Source organism: Amblyomma americanum, chromosome 8, assembly GCF_052857255.1.
Source record: "Amblyomma americanum isolate KBUSLIRL-KWMA chromosome 8, ASM5285725v1, whole genome shotgun sequence".
Taxonomy (NCBI): domain Eukaryota; kingdom Metazoa; phylum Arthropoda; class Arachnida; order Ixodida; family Ixodidae; genus Amblyomma; species Amblyomma americanum.
Genome location: NC_135504.1, coordinates 89,630,958 through 89,638,715, shown reverse-complemented (window position 1 = coordinate 89,638,715; position 7,758 = coordinate 89,630,958).

Here is a 7,758-nt window from a genome sequence, read left to right as displayed (position 1 = left end):
CTTTTAAGTCTTTCGAGTTGAAATCTGAGCATAGTTTCACTGTGCTCCTCATAGGTGCCGTACACACCCATGTTCATTAACTTTTCTGTCGAGGCGCAGGTCATGACGCCTAAGGCTTGCTTATACGCCTTTCTGATGCATGTTTCCATTTTGTTCTTTTCCCCTTTATTAGGTTGTAGGTACGGAAGCGCGTACGTCATCCTCGGTATGATGAGCGCAGAAGTGATCCGTAACGCATCTCGCTCCTTCACCCCTTTTCTCTTGTTCGTAATCCGGCTTAACATCCTGCATATCTGTTTCGTGGAGTGTTCCAAGAGCTGGATGGTATGGTCTCGTTTGCCTTTCTCCTGCAGCCACATTCCCAAGATGCGAAGCTTATGTGTCCTTCTTACGGGTTGTCCATCGATCTCTAACTCTATCGATCCCCTGTCCTCTTTGTTTTTGTGAAGTCTAATAAATTCTGATTTTTCTGGAGAGCACTGCATCCCGCTAAATAAAGCAAATTGACCGATCTCATCCGCCGCTCTTTGCAGTATTTCTTGCTTGTGTCCTGTCGATCCTTTTGTCGTCCACACTGTTATGTCGTCCGCATAAATTGAATGTTCTACATCTTTGATGTTTTTCAGTCTCCTAGTTAATCCAATCATTGCTATGTTAAAGAGCAAAGGTGAGATGATGGATCCTTGTGGTGTCCCTCTGTTTGGCGTCGTCTTCTTTTCTGACCTAATGTTGTTGATGCCGATCGTTGCTGTTCTGTTAGACAGGAAGGCCTTTACGTATGCGAAGATCCTCTCCCCACAGTTTGTTGTCGAGAGTTCTGCGAGAATGGCGTTGTGGCTGATGTTGTCGAAGGCCCCCTTGAGGTCTACAGCCAAGATTACGCCTTCTCGAGTCCCCGATATTTGTTTTAGTACCATGTCTCTTAACTGGAGCATCACGTCTTGCGTGGAGAGTCCCGTTCTGAACCCGAACATAGTATCCGGAAACAGACCGTTGTCCTCCATGTAGTTGCTCAGTCTAGTCTTGACCACTTTCTCGTATAGTTTATCAAGGCATGAAGTTAGCGATATCGGCCTAAGGTTCTCTAAACTGGGTGTTTTCCCTGGTTTAGGTATCACGATAATCTCAGCGTGTTTCCACTCCGCCGGGACCGTGCCCCTTTCCCAGTGCTCGTTGATTAGTCCGGTCAGGCTTTCCATTTGGTCATCACTGAGGTTTCTGATCATTGCATTGGTTACTTGATCTTTTCCCGGTGTTGTGTTCCTCGTGAATGACCTGGCAGCCGCGTATACCTCGTATTCTTTTATCGGGTCATCCAGCTTCGAGTTCCTTGTCCCTGAATATACCATGGTGCAGGGTGGCACCTGCGTGCTTCCGACGTACCTGGACCAAAGAAAATCTGTAATCTGGGCGTCCGTGCCCTGAAAATTGTGCGTGATACGTTCTATCGTTTTGCTGTTTTCTCTCTTCGATTTTGTCGGGTCTATGAGGTGCCTGAGCAGCGCCCATGTTTTAGCGCTACCCAAGTTGCCGTTTAGTTCATCGCAAATTTGGTGCCAATTATCTCTAAGTAAGTTTGCGGTGTGGTCTTCTATCTCCTTATTGATTTGAGCTATTCTGAGTCTCAATTTTCTGTTATGTTTTTGTTTCTTCCATCTTTTCGTCAGCCCCCTACGAGCCTCCCAAAGATGTAGCAATCGTTTATCCGCACGTGGAAATTCATCGGTAACCTCTAGCGTCATAGTATTGTCTCTGTGGACCTCCCGTAGTCGTTTGGTCCACTTTTCGATGTCCGTTATCGCATTTCTTCCGCCTTCATTCTCCAACTGTTGGCGGAATTTTTTCCAATCTGTGATTTTTGTCTTCCTCTGGATTGTGCTGAACCTTGTAAGTTTAATTTGCGTTTGAATTACGTAGTGGTCGCTTCCGAACTGCTCCCCGGTGTTAGACCATTCGTAGTCTAGGATATTTCCTATGATGGTCAAATCAGGGCTAGTGTCTCTTGAAACGCTGTTTCCGACCCTAGTAGGGTATCTGCTATCGGTAACGATTTCCAGCCCGTGCGTGTCCACTCCATCTAGGATGGTTTTTCCTTTCTTTGTATTCATCTTGTAGCCCCACTCTTTGTGCGGAGCATTGAAATCTCCTACAATCACAAGGTGGTTTTGTTTTACCAGGCCGATCACCGCTCTAATGATTTCTCTGAAGTCATGTCTCCTCTTGCGCGGTGGGGAATAAATGTTAAGTACGAACAGGCTCTTCTCCCCGCGCTTCTTAGGTATTACCTCTATTAAAAGATGTTCTATATCTTCTTCTGGCGTCGTGTGCTTGTGCGTAGTGACCCCCTTCTGACATAAAATGGCCACTTTTTTATATCTTTCATCTACTATGGTGTCGTAGCCGACTATCTTCGGCGAAGTGTTAGTTTCTTGCAGCGCTATTACAGCAGGTGGGTGTTTATGCTGCATTACATGTACGTTGAAATCGTTTTTGTTTCTAAATCCTCTACAGTTCCATTGCCATATTGTAAATTTTTCTTCTGCGTTAGCCATGATGTGACACTACTGCTGCGCCGCGAAGATCTTCGCGCTTTCGTTTAGGTCGACCTGTTCTGGTGCTCTCTTGTTTTGTCTCCTGAACAGTTCTGCCAGTCTCTGATCGGTCGCGTTCAGTCTGGTCATGATTTGTTCCAGCGTCGTCAAGACTGTTTTCTGTTGTTCCTGTATTTGGTGTAGTGGTTTAGTAGCATCTATTGCTTCCGTTACTTGCGGTTGTACGGCTGCTGGCCCCTGCGTGCTTGTTGTCGTCGAGGGCGATTGTACTCCGTGTACTTTTCCTTGGTTTGTTTGTTCTCTTTGTTGTCGCTGTTCTATAAACGAAAGCCTCCTTTTTAGTCGTTCATTTTCCTCTCTAAGTTCCCTGTTTGTTTTTTCTAGAGCTTCGAATCGAGCCTGTATGGAATAGTCTAGAGCAGTGGGATAGACTGGAGACTCGCTCCTAGACTGACTCACCTTCTTGGACTTCTTGGTCTTCTGTTTGGTTGCGGAAGCGTCATGAGCGTTCCCTGGAACCCAGGCGTTGCCGCCACCGTGGTCGGTGGATCTCGCGTCTGCTAGCCCCGGAAAGTCTCCATCTTTGAAGAACGGCGTTCGGCTTCTGCTGCCGCCGCGCCTGTTCCGAGACGCAGATCTCGAAGATCCGTTCTTTCCTCTCGTTTCGGCTTCCTCGCTGTCGAACCACCGCGGCCTGTGGCCACCGTGGTAATTACTTTCTTTTTTCTTGCCTTGCTTGTTCTGCTGGCCTTTCTGCTTGAGGCGTCTCTTGCATCCTATATCGCCCGTGGCGTGAGCGTCGCCGCACCACTCACACCTGGGCTCCCCACACTCGTGTCCGTCGACGTTGGCACGTTTGCATCTAGGACACTGCGGAATGGGTTGTGGTTCCGGGCAGACGTCTGATCGGTGCCCCTGCAGGTGGCATCTGAAGCACACCTGCTTCGTAGGTTGGTAAGGGTAAACTCTGTACAGTCCTTCCATCACTGCGACTGTCTTGGGCAACCTCGGTCCATCGAAAGCGATGAGCGCTGACTCTGACTTCCCGAGCATTCTGGCGTAGACTGCACGAATTCCCGGCGTTGCTACTTGGATGTGGTTCATTAGGATTTCTTGCGTGGTGCCGGCCATCACTCCATGCACCACACCCCGGACAGTTCCCTCCGCTGTGGAGCAGTAGGCATTGAACTCGAATTCTTTGTCTCCGAGGCACAACTTCCTCGTCTTTTGCAGAGCTTCTGCCTTCGCACCATCTGGCGTCCGGACTATTATTATGTTTGAGATGGCTTTCACCGCGACAAGCATGTCGCCGATGTAGACCAGGTTGCATTCCTTCACCAGGGCTTGTATGTAATCGCTGGGCTTGAAATCTCCCACTCTTAGGTTGTGGCTCTTCGGTCGGAATACGATTTTGTATCCTCCTTTCGGGAGCTGTACGAAATCTCGCCTGTTACCAGCGAGCGTCTTCAGTTGTTTGTTTACAGCGGACGCCGGTGGCGCGTTCGGGACCATGGCGTTCGGTCCCAGCGTCCCAGGTTTCTGCTGCTGCGGATCGCTCGTACTCACTGGAGTCTTGTTTGCCTCGGAAGGTGTACTTGCTTGACCGGTAGCTTTCCTATCCTTCTGGGCTCTGCGCTCCACTAATTCCTTCATCACTCGCCACGGGGTCTCGTTGACTGGGTAGATTCTTGGTTGTTCTTGCGGTCCCCTCGTACCTCCGGCGTTGCTGATGCTTGCAAGCTCCATGGCTTGGGGCTGGTCCGTACCCGGGCTATTTTCAATAACCGGGGCCGTAATGTGTGCCGCAGTCGATGCTGATGCCATGCCGCCGTCGAGGCTTCTCAGCCCCGGTAGGGCCAGCGAAGCCCATGCGTCTCCTGCTTCGGCCACGGCCGACGCTACGTCGGCGTTAGGGTTAGCGTGACTCTCGCCGCCTCAAGATTTCAATGTCCTGTAAGTGGAAATAGATTCTACTCACAGAGATAAAATTGGTGTTCAGATGGTCCTCGTAACTTCACGGAACACATCCAATAAACACTTTGCATTAAACTCGGGTTTTCCGGTCAAAAACACTGACGATTCACGGAGCCCATGCAGAGCACGTCCGCGTTCCCCAGGAAAGAGTCTTAAGAGACTGCGGAATAAACGCACTAATGAAGCCTGGGGAAGACCCTTGGACGTCAGACGCGCTTAAGAACATGATAAAGAAAATAAGGTCCCTTAGGATTTAGCTAGGCACATGTAGTGCACTTGTTCAAATCACTCAATTCTGGGGAAAGCTTGCCTGAAGTAATTGTTTTTCGTGATTGAAAACACAGTTCTCATACGAGGGCACCACAATATTACAGGAATGGTTTCGAAACAACGAAGGCAGTTCTCAGCTCTTTACTGCGCGTTAAACTACGATTCAAGAACGCAATGTGGCCTGTCTAAAAAAAATTACCGCAACAAATAAAGGCCCATATAGATACTGGCACAACCGAGTTTTATAGAAGCCTCTGCTGTGTAGATTATGCACCAAGCGTAGATAGCTTATAGACAAGGCATCAGTAAGGAAGCCGCGATCTAAAATCTGAAGGGCAGATTTTGAATCCTCACTACAGCGTCCCTCCAGCCTGAGTTGTTCTGGGTCGTTAAGCATCATTAAACGAAATAAAAACGAACCTTGATGACATTACCCACATTTCCGAATGAATGCAAAGAACATATGTGGAGATATATACCACCTAAAGGAGGAACGTTAACACACCTGTCTTGTGCACAACTCCAAGGTTATGTACTCGTTCTTGGTGTCCTCAAAATGGCTGTGGAAGCGAACGACGTGCTTGTGGCACAGGGTTCGGTGGATGTCGATTTCCTCTTAGAGCCGTAGACAAAAAATTTGTAATTTTGCAAAAGTTTGTAATAAGCTTGAAGAAAAGAATGCAAAGTGGTGGACTAAGATGCTGGTACTTATGATTAATAAAGACCTATGCTGAAATGACAAAAGCTGTGATGATGGCAAAGGTAATCGGTCACTAGAGTGCAATCTTGACATATGTGTCTGCGCTTCTATTTGTGTTGCAACAACGAGGTGTACGATTTGTCCCCTGCTTGTTACCCTCTTCTGCAGAAAAAAAGGTTACAGGAAAATTTATGATAGCAGTAAAAGGACAAGGAGAGACTGAAGTTTGCCTGTCTCGATAAGTTACTTTGTGAAAGGTGTTACTTCCAACGAAAAGGGAGGTTAGATAAGCATTAGAAAATGCCAGAAAACGACACACAGGGGCCGTATTCTATAAGGATCCACTATCGATATCGAATCTATTTGGTCCTATCGCGACAGGCACTGTTCTTCTGTGATGTTTTCCGCGTTTTTAAAACGTCCCTCGGAATCGACGTCACCATTGGCTCACATGGAACCGGATCTCACCGTATCACAGCCAATGGTTTGGTTGCTTCCCTCTGACGCTTGAAAGCCGCAGAGAACAGCCAGCTATATGCGAGAGGACTAAGCGGATACGAAATCTAAAGTGAATAATGTATGACAACGGAATACTACCGCAGGGCCCAAATCCGCGAAACGTTTGGGTTTGGAACTGGCTGGCTTTGACGGCTCGTCATTTTGATGTAAGCGTGCGCAGGGGAACATTGTGAGAGGACGAGGGGCAGACAACAGCCAATCAGCGATCATGCGAGTTTTCGTTTGCGTGAGCGAGCGGGCGCCACTCATTTTCACCTTGCGCGAGAATCCTTTGCTGCAGCACAACCTTCGTTACTTTCGTTTTTATAAGATTCTGTGCGTCTGCCCACTTCGCTGCGCCAGCATGGCCAGAAAAAATGGCTGGGAATCAACGTGGCTTGTACTTTGTTATACATGCGAAAGCACTTTTATATATGGTCTGCACTGTCTTAAATCAAAGGTGAAGTACCCAATATGCATATGATCCCCTGGTCATACTACCAGAGGTTGGGGCATAGCACAGCGCAGCTTGTATGGTACCTTGTGAGTATGTAGCAGGTGCGTGTGTATGGACCTTGTGAGGCATTGAATTTCATTGCCTCATCCACATCGAAACCGGAAGTTTTACCCCGAGGAGTAGAGCGCTCTGTCTAAAAGCCACAAAAGCAATTTTTATGACCTCAGTGTCCAATTAACAAAATTTCTACAAAAATGAAAGCAACAAGTCAAGTGATATTGGAACTCTCATATTGCCGGAGGTTGTTTGATTGAAGGTGGCTCTTGGAGACGATTTTGTCTACGTTCACCACGTTCGCCTTTTTTTCCACGCACTGGTAGCAGTGCGCACATCCGCCCTGAAAAAGTAATGACAACCTTGTTGCATGGACACCCAAATGACGGGCGAATGCTGTCGCAATGTGTGACCGAAAAACTCAGGCAGTGGATTCCTTCACTCGAAGGCTAAATCGGCTTGGTGCCAAAGTGCTAAAAATAGACCACAGCATGAAATTAAAGACATCTGGCACGAACACAAGCTCAACGTAGGTATGTTTCAAAGGTATAATTCAGTTCACAGAGCATAGTAGACAGGAATATGGAGGCAGTCCGTACGAATTCAAAGGACAATAGCAAAAACATTGTGTTTCAGCGGAATTCTCGAGTAGTCGTTCTTTCATCGGCACAGTAATGTCTGTATACAGTGGAGCATGTCAGAAGACAGGAGGGTCGCGTAAACTATTAAACTAGTAACATGTCTGCCAAATTATTACAAAAGCACCGTATCTGTAACCGAGTCCTCCTGGTTTTGCACAGTTGCGGTCGTCCGGTGCACATGACGTGCTACCCTCCGTCCGCCTCCCAAACGAGAAACTCGCTGCAGTGGCTCAGTGTTTATAGCACCCTGCTGCTGAGCCGGGGTGCGCGGGTTCGGATCCGGCTGCGGCAGCCGCGCAACGATCGAGGCGAAGCGCAAAAGCCGCAAGTGTGTTGAGTGACGTCGATGCCTGTTAATGATCCCCACGTGGAAGAAATAATTAATTTGGCGGTGGAAATATCCGCAGCACTATTGAAGGGCATCTCTTTATATTTTCCTTCTTTCACTCCTGCCTTCCCTTATTGCGCGGTTGAGGTGTCCACCGAGATGTTTGATCAATCTTCATCGTTTGGGATAACTATCTCCACAATCGAGGAGGTAGAAGGCCGAGTATAGAGTACAGGCGCCTGCGTGCCCACACAACAGCTCTTAAGAGGCGGCTCTCCGCTCCC